At 41.3% G+C, this 5,602-nt stretch overlaps 1 non-coding gene across 1 annotated transcript; it reads left to right on the forward strand.

Moving 5' to 3' along the window:
* Positions 1-1,988: 1,988 nt before the first annotated feature.
* On the forward strand, positions 1,989-2,199 carry LOC115070553. Its single transcript, XR_003849711.1, has one exon. It is a non-coding gene; the product is annotated as a small nucleolar RNA U3 (small nucleolar RNA).
* Positions 2,200-5,602: the final 3,403 nt, after the last annotated feature.

Genomic DNA, 5,602 nt, shown 5'->3' on the forward strand with positions numbered 1-5,602 from the left:
AAGTGAGAGAGACCTTATAGGATAATCTTGAACCTGGTTGATATATTTAGAGAGAAAATATTCTTTACACATTTATACTGAACAAGGACTTGTTAGCTTATGGTTCTGAAGTGTAAAAGGAAGAGGAGGAAGTGGGGGACAGAGTTATTAAAAACTGCATATCTTGGGTCTGGAGGGATGGCTCGGCGGCTAAGAGCACTGGCTGCTCTTGCAGAGGACACAGGTTCAATTCCCAGAACCCACGTGGTGGGTAACCATTCATAACTCCAGTTCCAAGGAATCCAACATGCTCTTCTGACCTCTGCAGACATTTCATGACACAGGTGCACTTACATACATGCAGGCAATACACTCTTAAACAGAAAAATATATGTTTTTTTTTAAACTGTAGATCTTGGGCTAGAGATGTAGTTAAGTGGTAGAATACTTGCCTAGCATGTATGAAGTAATGGGTTTAATCCCTAGCACTATTTAAAAAAAAAAAAAAACTCCTCCTGCCCTCAAACTGCAGGTTTTAACTGTTAATAATAATGAATTACTTAACTCCTCTCTTTCAACACATGACAATCCACTTAAGAGCTATGAACTTCTGGCTAACTTCAGGCCAAACCATGTATTTTACTGTAAAAACTACCAATTTTTCACTAAAGAGATTGTACCATAATAAATAATAATATGCCTTTTACACGGTTCTCTAGAGAAAAAGAAAATAAAACACGGGGCTTATAAAGGTGAACAGTTTATCATACTGGGCCAGTTAGGTGAAAGGGGTTATCTCCTAACCCAGGGAAGATTCAAGATGTAACATACATATTATCGTCATCTGCTAGCTTGTACTTACTTTGATGATACAGTATCCAGTGTTATCAGTGTCAAGAATAGTTCTCTATCCCTGAGACGAAAGGTGGATACCTGATCCAGGCCTGGTCAGTCGTGGTACCCCAAACTCCTAGCCACACCTCTAAACCCAAGGACTGAACAACGAATCTAGACCTTCTCTGGAATTACATCTATCAATATACTTGTCTTCTTCTAAGACTGGGGATGTCTGGTTTTGCCCATGGCTTTGGCTGGTTGCATAGAGGAAGCCTACAGGTAAGAGGAAGAGACAATAAGGCCAGAAAAGAAACAGAAGGACAGATGAAAAAGGAAAAAAGGAACCTCTGAATTTAGTTCATGCTGTAGGTAGCTCTGTCCTTATCAGTTAAATGAACGAATATATCTCCTTTCATTACAGGAATTTTAAGGCTTAAGCTTTCTGTCACCACACAGAGAATTCTTTATTTTTATTTTATGTGTATAAGTGTTTTGCTTGCATGTATGTAAGTGCACTCATGTATGCCATGCCTGCAGATGTCAGAAGGTGTCAGATCCTCTGGTACTAGAGTTATAGATGGTTGTTAGCTGCTATGTGGGTACTAGGGACCAAACATGGGTCCTCTACAAGAGCAACCAGTGCTCTAAACCACTCATTCATCTCTCCAGCCCCCACAAAGAGAACTATAATATACATAAATACATTCTAAGGATAGAAAAAACAAGCTCAAATGTGGTATATACAAGCCCTTAGGGTACAAAGTAAGGTAAAACAAATTATAAATGCCCATACATTAGTAAGTAATGAAGTGCCTCATTAGCCCATTGTGTGTGTGTGTGTGTGTGTGTGTGTGTGTGTGTGTGTGTGTGTTTTGCTGGGGGTGGAACCAGGACTTTGCACACACTAGGCAAGGGCTCTGCCCCTGAGCTACAACCCCAGCCACTATTTTATTTTTGATTCCATGATATCCACCAAATTTGTACTGAAATCAAAAGAAATGTGGGGTTCCTACCTATAATATGCATTCTTATAGCACTAGTTCTATTTTTTAGAACCTTTTGAATTTTAGCACTTGGGAAGAGCATTTGCCTTGCATGTGCAAGATTCTGGGTTCAAACCCTGGCACCAAGGAAAGGAAAGGGAATAATACCTCCTGGTATAGAAAGTGGCTAAGACTATACTTTCAGGGATCGTTTCTATAATTTGTTACTAGAGAAGTTTCTCGGACTGTGTAGAATACCAGAAACCATGAGGAGGAGATGTAGCATTCTCTCCTGAGCGTGAAGCCGGCTCTTGGTGTTGCTTCGATGCAACCACCTTTTGCCATTGATGATCCTTCTTCTCTCTTTCTACTCAGAGGGAGAGGATGCAGTCTGACTGTTTAGGTAGACATATGAATAACGTTTTCTTTTGCCAGCATTTTGTGAGATACCTATAACAAACTTTTAAAACATTTTTAATGAAACATGTATTTACCAATTATTTAGTTTCCTATTGTTGCTGTAGCAAATTATCACAAACTGTGTGGCTTAAAGAAAAACAAGTCTCCTGGGCAGTTCTGGAAGCCAAAAGCCTATTGTGGGGTCTACAAAAGCAGTTTCTTGAGAGTGCTTGGATAGATAGATCTGTTTCCTTGGCTTTTCCGGCTTCTAGAGGCCACCTTGCAGTCCTTGGCCTATGGCTCCCATTCACTTCCAAAGCCAGCAGATCAATACCCTCTTTCTTGTGGGCTTCTCGCCTGCCTTTTATTAGATCCTTGTAATTATACCAGGTCTACCTGGATAATCCAAGATAATCTCCCTGTCTTAGCAACCTTAAGCAACATCCACAGATTTCTTTTTGTCACTGAAAGTAATACATTCGCAGGTTCCAAGTATTTGGGTCTGGTCATCTTTAGGGACCAGAGACCAGTATTAAGCCCATGTAAACAAATGTGAAAGCTAACAACTATAGAAATTGTGATGCAAGCAGGGTTTAGCTATGTAAAGAAAAGTTGCTTTTTCAATGGATGGATGAAGGTAAATCCCTGGGGGGGAAAAAGTTGAACAAAAATAGGTCATGATCTGGTTTAGTCTCCCTGACAGTTACAGAGCCTATTCTAGTGGAAGTCGCGGCGGCGGGGGGGGGGGGGCAAAACTGAGTTCTGGAAAATCTTGAAGGGTTCGGGCAAGATTGGTGTGCAAGCTGATTCTCCACATTTGGTAAGAATAAGATCAGGACTGACTCCTGTGCATTTTTTCCATCTAACCACTCGAAGAATAGGACAGAGCAGAACACTTTCTGCAGGTTAGACACAGGAGAACAAGACACGGTTGGAGCAAGGCAAGTGCAGGTCAGGCACTCTGGTTTAAGGCATAATGGTAGTGGGCAGCTTTGTGATGGCAGCTCTTACTGTTCCCATCTGAACTGACTGCCTCCTGTGGAGCATAGACACAGCTCTGGGCTCTTCTTTCATCAGTCTCCTTAGAAGAGTTCCTTTACTTCCCCCATGAGTACATTCTATGGTAGCTCCTTGAGAAATGATACTTGAGAAGGAAATAATTTTGAGATCTCCACCAGCTGGAAATTTTTATTCAACCCCTGTCACACTTGACTGATAATATGGTTATATATAATCTTAGGTTGGAAATAAATGTGCTTGAGAATTCTGAAGGCAATATTCCACTGTCTTCTAGCCCCCAAGTCGCTATGGAGAAGGGAGAGGACATGGTGATTCTTGTTTTTGAGACACAGTCTCACCATGTAGCCCAGACCTGCCTTCGACTTGAGATCCTCCTACATCAGACGCTCAACTGCTGAGATGAAAGCCAGCTGGACAGCCTGATTCTTGATCCTTCTTCTCTAACAGTCTTCCCACTTACTGAAGCTTTGTAGTCTTTTTGTACTTAGTGTGTTCTAAAAATTCACAAAACTGTTTTGGAGTTGGAGCTTTTGAATCTGGAAATTCATATCTTGTGTTTGTAAAAGCCACACGTACTAAAGATCGATGACTCATTAGGACTTTGACTTTGTGGAGGGCTGATTTATTAGAGCTTGACTTTGTGGAGGGCTGGATCCAGAGTCAAATTATCCTGGGCAATCTTTAGTCCCCTTAACAGCAACTCAGTGCCCACCTCTGTGTCTGACCTTAACACCCTTTCAGTTCTTGGGTCAAACCTTTGGGATGTATTTCCAGACCACATACTTCTACCAACTCAAAAGCCAAGACTGTCAAGCTTGTAGCAGAGGCTTTTCTGCTTTGCTGTAACTCACCTACTTGCCATCCCCAGCAAAGCATATAGTAAATGCCTTGATTTATGACTTTCTTTTGCTCTGTCACTATAAAAAGCTCATGTAACTACTTCCATGTTGGAACATGTCTTTTGGGGCAACTTGAATCCATGTTTCTGGGTCATGCTCACTCATATTTGACTAAGAAAAACATTTCCTTTGAAATGAGATCTATGTTGCATTAAGAACTTGGGGAAATTAAAAAAATATTTTATTATTTTTATTTTATGCATTTTCGTGTATTGCCTGCATGTAGTTAAGTGCACTCGTGTCGTGCAATGCCCGAGGAGGACAGAAAAGGCTGTCAGATACCCTGGAACTGGAGTTATGGACAGTTGTTAGCGGCATTGCACAACATGGGTGCACTCACATACATGCAAGCTATACATTCATACACATAAAATAAAAATAAATTAAAAAAAATATCCCTACCCTTTGTGTGGCTGCTGACCTAAACTTTTTGTTGCTGTTGTTCTGGCCCACTTCTAACACACTTCCCTTAGAAATGCACTAATACTCCTGCTCTGCTTGCTATTATACGTTGTCTCTGTCCAATTCCTTGTTCCCGGACATAAGAATCTGAAACCTCTCGAGTTCAAATGTCCACTGAATACTGTTTTGATTACTGTTGCCCGGGCTGGCTTTGAAATTCTGAGTTCCAGTATCTTCCCGCCTCGGCCTCCGGAGTGGCTGGGACTGCAAGCACTTATTACAGTGTCTGGCTATCCTCATTATCATCCCCATGTTTAATTTCTAAGAATTGCTTTGTTCTTTGCTTCATAATAAAACAGCAGACTGTATTTTATCTTATGACTGCAGCATCTTCTCTGAATATAGTTCTTTAAAAAAACAGGTGGGGGCGGGGCTGGAGAAGTTGATTAAGAGCACTGACCTCTTCCAGAGGACATGGGTTCCCTTTCAAGCACCTACATGGTGGTTCACAATTGTCCTTTACTCCAGTTCCAGGGGATCTGATGCCATCTTCTGGCCTCTACTGGGATTGCATGACACGGGTGCATTTACATGCATGCAGGCAAAACACTCATACACATAAAGACAAGGTAAAGTTTTCCCGCACATTTCCTTCTTGTTTTGTTCCTTCTTTTGAGACACTTGTATAAGCGATATGTCTGGTGATGTTCAATTATGTTAATACTTTAAAAAATTGGGGCCTAACACAAGTTAGAAGCTCTGTATGAGTGGTGGTGGGGTTTGTGAGACATATTCGGGGGGGGATGTCACAAAATCCTCTATTTCAACTTTCTTTTCTCTTGGGCTAGTCAAATTCTCCAGAAAACTTTTGTATGTGTATATGTTTTGGGGGTGGCATATGTAGGCTAAAGTTGACACCAGATGTCTTTCTCAATCACCCTCTGCCTCTTTTTTTTTTTTTTTTTTTTTTTGAGACAGGGTCTCTCACTGAACCTGGAGCTCATCAATTTGCTAGACTGGCTGGACAGAAAGCCCCAGGAATCCTGACTCTACCTCCTCAGTGCTGGGGTTACAGGTGTGCAT

Source organism: Nannospalax galili, unplaced genomic scaffold (genome assembly GCF_000622305.1).
Source record: "Nannospalax galili isolate Female #2095 unplaced genomic scaffold, S.galili_v1.0 scaffold475, whole genome shotgun sequence".
NCBI classification, from domain to species: domain Eukaryota; kingdom Metazoa; phylum Chordata; class Mammalia; order Rodentia; family Spalacidae; genus Nannospalax; species Nannospalax galili.